The sequence below is a fragment of the Callorhinus ursinus genome, unplaced genomic scaffold, assembly GCF_003265705.2.
Source record: "Callorhinus ursinus isolate GAN/ISIS: 27379988/994484 unplaced genomic scaffold, GSC_fseal_2.0 scaffold15, whole genome shotgun sequence".
In the NCBI taxonomy this organism is placed as follows: Eukaryota; Metazoa; Chordata; class Mammalia; order Carnivora; family Otariidae; genus Callorhinus; species Callorhinus ursinus.
The window spans coordinates 30,004,236-30,018,975 of NW_027397077.1; the positions used below are offsets into that span (position 1 = coordinate 30,004,236).

Below are 14,740 nucleotides of genomic sequence, written 5' to 3' on the forward strand. Positions count from 1 at the left end.
GGAGAACAAAAGGCAGCTCTTAGATGGCTGGAGCACAGAAGACAGGGAGCCAAGAGAGCAGACAGCTGCTCTGTGTTATGTGTAGAGGTCTGATATTAGTCCACAAAACACCTTCAAGAGTAAAACTAAAGGTTGTCTGAGGCACGTGTTTCTCTTTTGTCCCTGTCCAAGAAGAGACCCGATATGATTTTGTAAGCTTTTATCTCCTTTAGAAGAAAAAAGGACCAATTAGGAATTGTCTTTGCTTATTAAAACATAATAGATATAAACATGTATAAAAATTTGGAATTCATTTGCCTGTCTACTATATTTCCCCACCTTTTTTCCCATAATCATCAAACCAGTATTACTTGAACATCGAACTTTCACCTTCATTTAAATGAGATTGTTGAAGAACTAAGTTTGGCTCCATCCGGCTTTCCTAAATCCCTCTTGTATTTCCTTTGAAATATATGCAATCAGCGGTCAAATAAATTCCTCCCAAAACCATATGGTAATGCAGGCATATGGTAAAGGAACTTTTGAGCTTTTATCTGCCAAGCCTGACCTCAAACTTCAAGGTAACAGATTGCTATGTAACTTTTAATTAACTCTTCATCGTTACAAGGATTTGTTATTCAATAAAAATGTGGTTGACAGCATACTGTGCAATAGTCTCATTATGTTTTTAATCTAAGTATAGTTTTCCTTTGTAGTGGTTTACCAAAATGAAATTGGTACTGTTTCACTTTTTTATTTATTTACTTATTTTTAATTTATCTGACAGAGAGAGAGAGAGAGAGAGAGAGAGCACAAGCGGGGGGAGGGGAGGACAGAGGGAGAAGCAGGCTACCTGCTGAGCAGGGAGCTCAACGCTCTATGGTGTGTGTGGGGGGGGTCCTCATCCCAGGAGCCCCAAGATCAAGACCTGAGCTGAAGGCAGACGCTTAACCGTTTAACAACTGAGCCACCCAGGTGCCCATGTTTCACTTTTTTAAACTATTGGGCTTGATAAGAACTGCCCAGTGCATTCATTGTGCATCATATTTTAAAATGTAAAAATGTATAAAAGCTACCTGCAGAATGAAACTTACAAAAATAAAATTTTCTGATATTGCCATCCTCTGTTTTTCCCTCTTCAGGGGAAAACATGATCCTATTTATTGCAGTTTTGACAATATTTGTGTCATTCCATCATGTTATTCCATTATCACAACTCAGCAGACTCAGTGGAATTTGAGACCAATTTGTTGAAATCCATTTTTTCTCTTTTGCTATTTTAAACCAAACGTAGATATAATGTCAGAGAAGTATAGAATTGACATTTATTAAATTATATAATGCTAGAACAAAATAGTATGTCCTATATAATTTTCTTGCATAAAACTAATTTTAAAATGAGCAGTTTGCAGTGGATAATTTTCATCCTGTTGAGTATAATGTCTGGAAATAGATGGTAGGCTTGTTTCATTAGGGCTATGTTTTACAATGACAGTTCACTCAGGATTATATTTTTTAAATAGAAGATTAAAAAAACAATAATTAAATTTGTAAATAGTTTTATAATTTGCCAAAAACCTTTGTCTGTATGATCTAATTTTATCTTTAAGCTTGTAACAAACCCGGAAAGCTGGTAAGGCAGTTACGATAATACTGCCTATTCTGTAGAATTTATGGAATCGTGAAAAATAGAGCTGTTGCTCAGGGAAGTAACCAGATTTCCTGCTTTGTGAATGTAGATTGCCTGCCATTTAATAAGAAAAAAATATCTGCTTGGTCAGGTTTGAATCCTACTTAGGAATTAAATATGTGATAAAGATGGTGTTTCACATCAGTGGGAAACACATGGTCAGTTCAACACCAGTTGGCTTTCATTTGGAAAAAAATAAAATTAGGTGAACTGTACTACAAAATTCACCAAAGTATCATTGTATTTAAAGTAGTTAAAGTATTTAACTATAAACAGACTGACCAGTAAAAGGTTTAGAACAAAATAAAGAAGGATATTTATATTATCTTGACTTAGGGATGGTGTCCTTGAACAAGATACATACCCCAGGGAAAACAGTGGAAAGTTTAATTCTGCAAAAGATCTGAAGATCTCATATGATAAAAATACATCAAAAAAGACAAGTTACAAGCACCTTCTGGAGGTGCAGAAGCAACACCAAGCTACAAGGGACGTTCAAAAAGTAAAGTTTCAGGCCAAATGGAAAAGTTTAATGGAGATATCTCAAAACCAGTTATACAACCCTCAATCCCCTAACCCAAACATAAAGGGATCTGGGGGAGCAGGGGGGAAGGGCCCAAAGGAGTGTTTGTAAAGCAGATATCTGAGGTGAACTATTGCAAGCCTGAAACATCTCTTCCTATTTCCCTCAGGGACAAAATGCATATTTCAGGAACAGTGAGAAGACTAATGAATCAAGGGGGAACCTGCTAAGTGTCCGCTGCATTTAAAGGTGACAGGTGTGCCTGATTCTCACCGGAGACATGTCCAAGGTTGAGAAACAGGCTTGTGTTCTGTCACAGAAGTCACTGTTGCATTAGGATTTGTTTGTTCTCCCAGAATGTGTCAGGACAGTGTGTCAGGATCCATGAGTGATCAGAATTCAGGTCCTATTCTGGAAATAGGCGGAGTGATGCTGCTTCAGGACCCAGCCAGAAAGGCTGAATGAACCTCAGCAGAGAGGTATTAGAGCTGACTGGCATTCACACGGGTCAGAGCATAGAGATCCCAGCAGGATCTATTGCAAGCCCCATGTGAGAGAGTCTGTTTTAAATATCTGCCAGGCAGTGAAAACTCCACTCCATTTTACTGCAGTATCCATCAATTAGGACTTTTTGCACCCCCTTCCTTAACACCCTTTCTCCCCTCCCCAAAACCCAAACCCCACAGAGGCCGGAAACTAAATTTAGCAAAGCTGGGAGAAGAACAAAGCTGGGAGAGTAAAAGGATGAAAAAGCCAGCCACATCATTCTTTCCTAACTGGAGGCTCCCTCTACAGTTCAAATGGAGACAGATGAGATTCAATTTTAAGCCAATTTTGGAGTTTTGATTATCAAATGAGAACGTGAACTTCCTAAATCTGTACTATTTGCGTGCAATCTGTATATGGTTTTTATTTTCTAAAACTCTACTATTTTTATACTATTTGTTCTAAGTCTATGCTATTTGTATTACCTAAAAGCAACTAGAAATGAAGTTACCCATTTTTTTAACCTGGGGCAGAAAAAGAACAAGTTTCATTAAACAAATGCAAAGAAAAAGCAAGAGAGAAAATGGTTACTTTAAAACCCCAGAGTGCTGTTTAGTCAATATACTGGTTACATTTATAGCATATATAAGAGACAAAAGTGCAAAAATCTGCAATTCTTAAAGATTGCCTGGAGAGTCAGGCTACTCATTAAGAAATACAAACGGCCAGTGGAATTATGAAACTATGCTCAACCCAGTAAATAACCTAGGAAATGCATCTTAAAACGAAGTAAGATTTGTTTGGTTTATTAGATTAGCAAAAAATTACTCGAACTGGCAATATACAATGGTCCTTAAATTGTACAGAAACAAAAGTTTTCATGTACTATTTATAGGAATGCAAATTGATCTAGTCCTTTTAGAAGAGAATTTAGCAGAAACTATCTGATTTTAAGTGGATATACCATCAGAACCAGCAATTCCACTGTTAACGGATTCCTTTTGGAGAAATCTTTATACATGTGTACCTAGAGATATTTGGTCATTCAACCAGTGTTAACAGAGTATCCGTTCTATCTAAGGTCTGTGCTAGAAACTGGTAACATGTATCAAAGAACAAAAGACAAACACAAAATAAAGAACTCTTGCCCTCATTGAACTTACTTTCTAGTGTGGAGAGAAATAAAATAAGTAATATTTTTTATTTTTTTAAAGATTTTTTTTTTTTGAGAGAGAGAGAGAGAATGAGAGAGTGAGCACGAGATGGGGGAGGGTCACAGGGAGAAGCAGACTCCCCGCTGACCAGGGAGCCCGATCCCAGGACTCTGGGATCACGACCAGAGCTGAATGCAGTCGCTTAACCAACTGAGCCACCCAGGTGCCCTAAGTGTAATTTTTTTAAAAAGGTGAGTGATATACCACTTTACAGGAGAATTGTTATGGGAAAAATATAGTGCAGGCTAATGAGCATCTAGTATGGTTGCATGGGAGCAGCAAATATTAATTGGGATAGTGAGGGTATGCCTGTGGAAGAGGTGAGTGGGGAACAATGTGGTAATCTAGAAAAAAAAGAGATTTCTTGGGACATGTGGGTTAAGCGTCTGTGTTAGGCTAAGGTCATGATCCCACACCGGGCTCCCTGCTCGGAAGGGAGTCTGCTTCTCCCTCTTTCTGCTGCTCTCCCTGCTTGTGCTCTCTCTCTCTCTCTCTCTCTGACAGGTAAATAAATAAAAATCTTAAAAAAAAAAAAGATTTCGTAGTTAAGTAATATCTAACACAAAGACTGTAAGGCAGGAGTAAGGTTGGAGCATTTGAAAAAATAGAAGTATATTTTGGAATCCAGAGTACAAAAGGAGCTGGGCTTTGGTGGAAAGAGGGAGAACAGTAGATACTGGAGGTAAGAAAGAATGTTAGGTATAGATCCTCAGAGGTGCCTCAATACAGTGGCTGCATTGGGTGAAGGTCTTCTAGTTTTCTTCTGATTGCTTTAATATCTCAGCTTGGGAAAGGAGTGAAAGACAGAAGAAGGAGTGAAATAGTCACCTGGGAGACCTGGAGAGTGATTTGAGTAAGAGACACATTATCAGAGCCAGGCAGCCTGAAAGGTCTGCTTGAGGTTTGACTTCATGAATTTCAAATGAGGGTGTTCAGTGTGGTTGTAGTCCCTCCCCAGACATGTTCAGCTGCACAGCTACAGGCAGAGAATAGGTAGAGATTTGGAGTTATCCACAGTTAGTCTTTGCCAAGTGGATAAGGTGAACTGAGGAAGCACAAGGGAGATGAGAATGAGGATATATGCAGAAGAAATTATTTTAATGAGTGACTTTGGAGTAAAAACTGGGCACGGGGGAAGAGCAGACTTCAGGTGACCATGATGGAAGGATTGCAGGTCCCCATGGGGTCCACAGAAGTGTTGACCTTGGGGTAGGATAGGGAGTTAGCTGGAACGTAGAAAGCATACTAGGAGGTAGAATGTTCTTTACCACATTATTCTCAATAGTAAAAATATCTGTATACTTATGTTACCCGGAGGGGACAGGGCAGTAAATTGGGATACATCCATAATTTAAGATAATAATCAGTCAGGCTGCATATGCTGAAGTAGGGAAAAAACAAAACAAGGAATAGCACAACACAAAGGGTGGAATCCCATTTATGTGAAAATACACATAGTTAAAAGGGGCACTTATGTATAAAAATGGATGTCATAGGGCGGAGCAAGATGGCGGAGGAGTAGGAGACCTGGATTTCGTCTGGTCTCAGGAATTCAGCTGAATAGGGATCAAACCATTCTGAACACCTACGAACTCAACAGGAGATCGAAGAGAAGAATAGCAAAGACTCTCTGAACAGAGAAGCGACCACTTACTGGAAGGTAGGACGTGCGGAGAAGTGAATCCGAGGCGATATTCGGGAGGACAGACGGCGGGGGAGGGGGCCTCCGTCGGCCGCTTCTTGCAAGTGATAGAGCCGCGGAGCACAAAATCGGACCTTTTAGAAGCCGGCTCCGCGGAGGGACGTCGCTCCAGTGGCTAAGCGGGGGATGGAACCCTCGCAGGACAGTGTGGTCTCAGGACCCTCAGGGTCACAGAAAGACCGGGGGTGCCTGAGTGCGCCAGAGCTCCCAGGTATCGGAGCGGGGAAGCCGGCTGCAGAGGCGGAGCCAAGGCGCGGGCTCTCAGCTCAGGGTTGCCATAAACTGTGATCAGCAAAACAGTTGGGCCACTGCTCCTCCAGCAGGGACCCGACAAGCGGCAGATCCGGGGAAACACCCCTTCCTCCCCTGGGAGGAGCGGCGCGGGAGTGCCCCGCAGGGATCTGCTGAGTTTGGAGACTCAACACTGAGTCGGCTGCGAGAGACAGAAACGCTTGGTCACAGGCCGGGTGAGCACGGAGTGCGGCCGGAGACCAGGGACATGGGAGTGACTGACTGCTTTTATCTGGGGGTGCACTGAGGAGCGGGGCCCCGAGTTCTCAGCTCCTCCCGGGTGGAGGTTGGGAGGCCGCCATTTTCACTCTCGTCCTCTAATCCTAACGGAAAGCTTGCAGGAAACAAAAGCTCCCGAGAACAAACCCGAGCAGATTACTTAGCCCGGACCCGGCAGGGGTGGGGCAATTCCGCCTCCAGCAAAGACATTTGGTAACCATGGCAACAGACCCCTCCCCCAGAAGATCAGCAGGAATAGCCAGCCAAGACAAAGTTTACTGATCAATGAGAACGGGAGAACTCCAGCGCTAGGGGAATACTGCACATAGAATTCATGGCTTTTTTACCATGATTCATTAGTCTTTCAAAGTTAATTTTTTTAACTGTTTTTTTTTCGAATTTTTCTTTTTCCCTTTTGCAACCAACAACTTATCAATCCTTTTTAAAAAAAAACACTTTTATTTTTCATTTTTAGAGTCATATTCTATCCCTTCATAGTAGTTACCCTTATTTTTGGCATATATATATATATATATATACACACACATATATATATATATATATACGTTGTTCTCTCTTTAAAATTTTGAGGTACATATCTCTAACATATCAAATATATCCTAAATCTCTAGTGTATGGCTTTGTTCTAGTCTCCTGCCTGATCACATTCTCTCCCCCTTTTTTTCTTTCTTTCTTTCCTTTTTTTTTAAAAATCATCTTCTTTCTTTATTCAAACATCTTCTTATCAATTCCTTTTTTAAAATTTTTTGAAATTTTCATCTTTACAGTCATATTCCATCCCTTCATCATATCAATCCTTATTTTGTACATATATAAGTCTTTCCTTAAAATTTTAGGAGGCACTTTCTTTTAACAGACCAAAATACACCCAAAATCTAGTGTGTGGCACTGATCTATGCACCAGCCTGATCATATTTGATCATATTCTGTTTTGTTTTTGTTTGTTTTTTATCTTTTTTTTTCTTCTCTTTCTTTTTTCTTTCTTTCCCTTTCTTTTCCCCTGTTTTTAGGTCTTTTCTGATTTGATTAGAGTATATTTTCTGGGGACGTTGTTAACCTGTTAGCATTTTGTTCTCTCATTCATCTATTGTCTTCTGGACAAAATGACAAGATGAAAAAAATCACCTCAGCAAAAAGAACAAGAAGTAGTACCATCTGCCAGAAACCTACTAAATACGGACATTAGTGCAATGTCGGGCCTAGAGTTCAGAATCATGACTTTAAAGATACGAGCTGGGTTTGAAAAAAGCATGGAAGTTATTGGAGAAACCCTTTCTGGAGAAATAAAAGAACTAAAATCTAACCAAGTCGAAATCAAAAAGACTGTTAATGAGGTGCAATCAAAAATGGGGGCACTAACTGCTAGGATAAATGAGGCAGAAGAGAGAATCAGCGATATAGAAGACCAAATGATGGAAAATAAAGAAGCTGAGAAAAAGAGAGATAAACAACCACAGGATCTCGAGGGCAGAATTCGAGAGATAAGCGATACGATAAGATGAAACAACATTAGAATAATTGGGATCCCAGAAAAAGAAGAAAGAGAGAGAGGGGCAGAAGGTATATTGGAGCAAATTATAGCAGAGAACTTCCCTAATGTGGGTAAGGAAACAGGCATCAAAATCCAGGAGGCACAGAGAACCCCTCTCAAAATCAATAAAAATAGGTCAACACCCTGACATCTGATAGTAAAACTTACGAGTCTCGGAGACAAAGGGAAAATCCTGAAAGCAGCCCGGGAGAAGAGATATGTAACCTATAATGGTAGAAACATTAGATTGGCAACAGACCTATCCACAGAGACCTGGCAGGCCAGAAAGGACTGGCATGATATCTTCAGAGCACTAAATGAGAAAAATAAGCAGCCAAGAATACTATATCCACCTAGGCTGACATTGAAAATAGAAGGAGAGATAAAAAACTTCCAGGACAAATAAAAATTCAAGGAATTTGCAAACACGAAACCAGCCCTCCAAGAAATCTTGAAAGAGGTCCTCTAAGCAAAGAGAGAGCCTAAAAGCAGCATAGACCAGAAAGGAACACAGACAATTTACAGTAACAGTCACCTTACAGGCAATACAATGGCACTAAATTCATACCTTTCAATAGTTACCCTGAATGTAAATGGGCTCAATGCCCCAATCAAAAGACACAGGCTATCAGATTGGATTAAAAAACAAGACCCATCCATATGCTGTCTGCAAGAGACTCATTTTAGACCCAAAGACACCCCCACATTGAAAGTGAAGGGGTGGAAAACCATTTACCATGCTGATGGACACCAAAAGAAAGCTGGGGTGGCAATCCTTATATCAGACAATTCAGATTTTAAAACAAAGACTGTAATAAGAGATGAAGAAGGACACTCTATCCTACTTAAAGGGTCTATCCAACAAGAAGATCTAACAATTGTAAATATCTATGCCCCTAACATGGGGGCAGCCAATTATATAAGGCAATTAATAACAAAAGCGAAGAAACACATTGACAACAATACAATAATAGTGGGGGACTTTAACTCCTCCCTCACTGAAATGGACAGATCATCTAAGCAAAAGATAAATAAGGAAATAAAGACTTTAAATGACACACTGGACCAAATGGACTTCACAGATATCTTCAGAACATTCCGTCCCAAAGCAACAGAATACACATTCTTCTCTACTGCCCGTGGCACATTCTCCAGAATAGATCACATCCTAGGTCACAAATCATACCAGATCTGATACCAACAGATTGGGATTATTCCCTGCATATTTGCAGACCACAGTGCTGGTGGAACTAGAACTAGAAACTAGAACTCAATCACAAGAGGAAAGTCAGAAAGAACTCAAATACATGGAGGCTAAAGAGCATCCTACTAAAGAATGAATGGGTCAACCAGGAAATTAAAGAAGAATTTAAAAAGTTCATGGAAACCAATGAAAATGAAAACACAACTCTTCAAAATCTTTGGGATGCAGCAAGGGCAGTCCTGAGAGGAAAGTATATAGCAATACAAGCCTTTCTCAAGAAACAAGAAAGGTCTCAAATACACAACCTTACCCTACACCTAAAGGAGCTAGAGAAAAAACAGCAAATAAAGCCTAAACCCAGCAGGAGAAGAGAAGTCATAAAGATCAGAGCAGAAATCAATGAACTAGAAACCAAAAGAACAGTAGAACAGATCAACGAAACTAGGAGCTGGTTCTTTGAAAGAATTAACAAGATTGATAAACCCCTGGCCAGACTGATCAAAAAGAAAAGAGAAATGACCCAAATCAACAAAATCATGAATGAAAGAGGAGAGATCACAACCAACACCAAAGAAATACAAACAATTATAAGAACATAGTATGAACAAATCTATGCCAGCAAATTAGATAATCTGGAAGAAATGGATGCATTCCTAGAGATGTATCAACTACCAAAATTGAACCAGGAAGAAAACCTGAACAGACCTATAACCACTAAGGAAATTGAAGCAGTCATCAAAAATCTCCCAACAAACAAAAGCCCAGGGCCAGATGGCTTCCCAGAGAAATTCTACCAAACATTTCAAGAAGAATTAATACCTATTCTCTTGAAACTGTTCCAAAAAATAGAAATGGAAGGAAAACTTCCAAACTCGTTTTTTGAGGCCAACATTACCTTGATCCCCAAACCAGACAAAAACCCCATCAAAAAGGAGAATTACAGACCAATATCCTTGATGAACAAGGTTGCAAAAATTCTCACCAAAATACTAGCCAATAGGATCCAACAGTACATTAAAAGGATTATTCACCACGACCAAGTGGGATTTATCCCTGGGCTGCAAGGCTGGTTCAACATCCGCAAATCAATCAACATGATACAATACATTAACAAAAGAAAAAACAAGAATCCTATGATCCTCTCAATAGATGCAGAAAAAGCATTTGACAAAGTACAGCATCCTTTCTGGATCAAAACTCTTCTGAGTATAGGGATAGAGGGTACCTACCTCAATATCATAAAAGCCATCTATGAAAAACCTACAGCGAATATCCCTCTCAATGGGGAAAAACTGAGAGCTTCCCCCTAAGGTCAGGAACACGGCAGGGATGTCCACTCTCACCACTGCTATTCAACATAGTATTAGAAGTCCTAGCCACAGCAATCAGACAACAAAAAGAAATCAAAGGCATCCAAATCGGCAAGAAGGAAGTCAAACTCTCACTCTTTGCAGATGATATGATACTTTATGGGGAAAACCCAAAAGACTCCACCCCAAAACTGCTAGAACTCATACAGGAATTCAGTCAAGTGGATATAAAATCAATGCACAGAAATCAGTGGCATTCCTATACACTGACAACAAGACAGAAGAGAGAGAAATTAAGGAGTCGATCCCATTTACAATTGCACCCAAAACCATAAGTTACCTAGGAATAAATCTAACCAAAGAGGCAAAGGATCTGTACTCAGAAAACTATAAAATACTCATGAAAGAAATTGAGGAAGACATAAAGAAATGGAAAAACGTTCCATGCTCAGGGATTGGAAGAACCAACATTGTGAAGATGTCAATGCTACCTAGAGCAGTCTACACATTCAATGCAATCCCCATCAAAATACCATCCACTTTTTTCAAAGAAATGGAACAAATAATCCTAAAATTTGTATGGAACCAGAAAAGACCCCGAATAGCCAGAGGAATGTTGAAAAAGAAAAGCAAAGCTGGCGGCATCACAATTCCGGACTTCAAGCTCTATTACAAAGCTGTTATCATCAAAACAGTATGGTACTGGCACAAAAACAGGCACATAGATCAATGGAACAGAATCGAGAGCCCAGAAATGGACCCTCAACTCTATGGTCAACTTATCCTTGACAAAGCAGGAAAGAATGTCCAATGGAAAAAAGACAGTCTCTTCAACAAATGGTGTTGGGAAAATTGGACAGCCACATGCAGAAGAATGAAACTGGACCATTTCCTGACACCACACACAAAAATAGACTCCAAATTGTTGAAAGACCTAAATGTGAGACAGGAGTCCATCAACAGCCTAAAGGAGAACACAGGCAGCAACCTCTTCGACCTCAGCCGCAGCAACTTCTTCCCAGAAACATCGCCAAAGGCAAGGGAAGCATGGGCAAAAATGAACTATTGGGATTTCATCAAGATAAAAACTCTTGCACGGCAAAAGAAACAGTCCACAAAACCAAAAGACAACCGACAGAATGGGAGAAAATATTTGCAAATGACATATCAGATAAAGGGCTAGTTTCAAAAATGTATAAAGGACTTATCAAACTCGACACCTAAAGAACAAATAATCCAATCAAGAAATGGACAGAAGACATGAACAGACATTTTTCCAAAGAAGACTTCCAAATGGCCAACAGACACATGAAAAAGTGCTCAACATCGCTTGGCATCAGGGAAATCCAAATCAAAACCTCAATGAGATACCATCTCACACCAGTCAGAATGGCTAAAATTCACAAGTCAGGGGTTGGGAGGGATGGAGTGGCTGGGTGATAGACATTGGGGAGGGTATGTGCTATGGTGAGTGCTGTGAATTGTGTAAGACTGTTGAATCACAGACCTGTACCTCTGAAACAAATAACACATTATATGTTTAAAAAAGAAGAAGAAGAAGAAGCTAGCAGGTGGGGAAGAATGAAGGGTGGAGGAAATCAGAGGGGGAGATGAACCATGAGAGACCATGGACTCTGAGGAACAAACGGAGGGTTCTAGAGGGGAGGGTGGTGGGGAATGGGTTAGCCTGGTGATGGGTATTAAAGAGACAATGTACTGGCTGCCTACCCGAGGCCACTGCTGCGCAGAGACCCTGGGTGAAGCCACCATCACCATGTCTGACCAGGAGGCAAAACCTTCAACTGAGGACTTGGGGATAAGAAGAAATGAGAATACATTAAACTCAAAGTCATTGGACAGGATAGCAGTGAGATTCACTTCACAATGAAAATGACAACACATCTCAAAAAACTCAAAAGAATCATACTCTCAGAGACAGGGAGTTCCAATGAATTCACTCAGGTTTCTCTTTGAAGGTCAGAATTGCTGATAATCACACTCCAGAAGAACTGGGAATGGAGGAAGAAGATGTGATTGAAGTTTATCAGGAACAAACGGGGTCATTCAATGATTTAGATATTCTTTTTATTTTTTTCCTTTACCCTCAATCCTTTTTTATTTTTAAAAATAGTTCTTTTGTAATGTAGTGTTCCAAACGGAATTGAAAACTGGCACCCCATCTCTTTAAAACATCTGGTAATTTGAATTCTAGTGCCCATTATTCATTATGACTTGTTTTCATTGTGCTGATTTTTGGTGATCAAACCTCAGCCCCCTTTTTAAAAATTACATGTGTGCCCAGAGAGGCCACCTTTTCCAAGACCATGCATTTTCAGGCTTGTGATAAATAAGATCGACCAATGCGAGTGTTCATGATGACTTTCCAATTGGCCCTGAAGTTCTAGCATGTGATTGCTTCACTCCTGGACTATGACTTTCAGTGGAGATGGAAGTTTTTCAGAGAACTGAACTGTGGAAAAATGACCTTTCCTTAACTTGAAGCCACTTTTAAAATTTGAGGGTCTAGACCAAAATAAGAGAAATATCAGGCTGGAGTCGAGGTGACAGAGATGGTGAGAGTAATGACTAACTCCAAAGATGGCTTCACTGAAGAGAAAGCATTTTAAGATTAAAAGAAAAGTCTTGTCAGAAGATCTCAGAAAAGTTCTAATTTTCATTAGCAGTTAATAAAGTTATTCATGCAGAAGTGTATTCAACAAACACTGCTCTTTTTTATTTTATTTGTACTTTTTGGCTTGGGATATGGGTTTTAAATGGACATTGTCTGTACCAGCTTCATTAAAATAAAAAAATATTTGTAAAAACTGTAAAAAAAAAAAAGGGAACGTACTGAATGGAGCACTGGGTGTTATACGCAAACAATGAATCATGGAACACTACATCAAAAACTAATGATGTAATGTATGGTGATTAACATAATAAAATAAAATAAAAAATAAAAAAATAAAAAGAAAGCCTTCCAAGGTATCATCAGACTACATACTGAGTCTTAAAAGTGATTTTACTCCAAATAAGTTAATTTTTTTTAATTTTTTCATTTAAAGGAGAAACACAAAGTTATGCTGTATTTTCTCTAATGTAAAGATTAGTTTAAAAGAAGTTTGTTGACTCAAAGCTTCTGGCAACTTCACACATAATTCCATAGTGTATCTCCTAGAACCATTTCTGCATAGGGTAAAACTTGCTCATGGACATAAATACAAAGCAACTACATTATGCTGATTAAAATTGAGTCATAACTTCTATGAGTTTAATACAACTACTTGTTTAATACTGTTTTGTCTCTCCTTGTTTACTATTAATTTATGACTCTGATTTTCCAACTTTACTATTTGATGCTTACTTACACACTTAAAGGAAGGAGTTTTATAGCAACATAAAATTAGACATAGGATTAGTTCATTTTTAACTGGTTTTTAAAATATGTTCCATGGAATACATTTTTACTTAGAAACAATAAACAGGTTGTTAATGGAAAAAAAATCATTATTTCTTGGTGTGTTCACACAGTTTTGTTAACTACAGAGAACTGCAAGAGAGGAAAGAATATTTGGGGACCCAGGAAAGTGTGAAAATCCCGTGTTTGTTACATGCAGGAAGAGGAAGGCAGGGCTTGATAAGAACTCAATTTCGTTTGGGTTTATAAAATGGAAGCAAAGAACATTCGCCCTCTGCTGGATTATTTTGGAAAGAACATAAGGATATATTAAAAAAAGAAAATTAAAGGAAGATGGAAGAATGGAAGGACGGAGAGACAGAAGAGAAGAGAAAGGAAGGACAGAGGGAGAGAAAGCTGATGGTGAGGGAGGAAAGGATTATATTGCACTTTATATTGCTCTGGAAACCTGGGACTCAGTCCGTGAATGTATGACTCAAACTCTTTAATTTCTCCAATTCTAATCTGGAAATGGGCCCCAGAATAGAAGCCATTTAACTTATAACCTTTTTGTGGTAAGAATGTCACTAGACTAAAAGATAATTACTACCACTTTAGCAGATGACTACCATTGTCTTAGAAAAGTTAAGTTTGGTTTTGAAAATTTAACAAGATTTTCCCAAACTTAGTTTTCATTAATATAGTTTAAAATGATAAATGCCTTCCAATAAGTAAAATCCGTGTTTAAATTTGCATTCATCATTCAAAAGGTTAGAAGTTTACTGAGATTATCTATGTATCCATAGGCAACCCGAATGCAAAAGTAATAGGCAAATGTCAGAGGGAGCACCAAATTCATGGTGGTCCAGGCCAGTGACTCACAAGTCTTCTTGGGATCACAGTAGGGGATATAGGGAAACTTCTGTCCTGACTTCAGAGTTCTTTAATTACCCCAAAATGACCAATTGTTTCATCTATGAAGATTCCCTCCCCAATATCCTGCCTCTCAATTTGATCCCTAAAGGAATGGCACAACCGTTCTCTCTCATAACTTCCCTTGTGCTCTTAAAATAGTGACTGTCCAAGGCACTGACCCAGTATCTTCCTTTTCCACCTTCCCTGGTTCAGGAGAGACTGTGTAAGGAAAAAGGTATAAATACTCAGAGAAGCCTC

General features: G+C 39.2%; 1 pseudogene; it reads left to right on the forward strand.

Annotated features, from left to right (window-relative positions):
* The first annotated feature begins 11,896 nt into the window (after positions 1-11,896).
* On the forward strand, positions 11,897-12,442 carry LOC112833779 (small ubiquitin-related modifier 1-like; annotated as a pseudogene).
* The last annotated feature ends 2,298 nt before the right edge of the window (positions 12,443-14,740 follow it).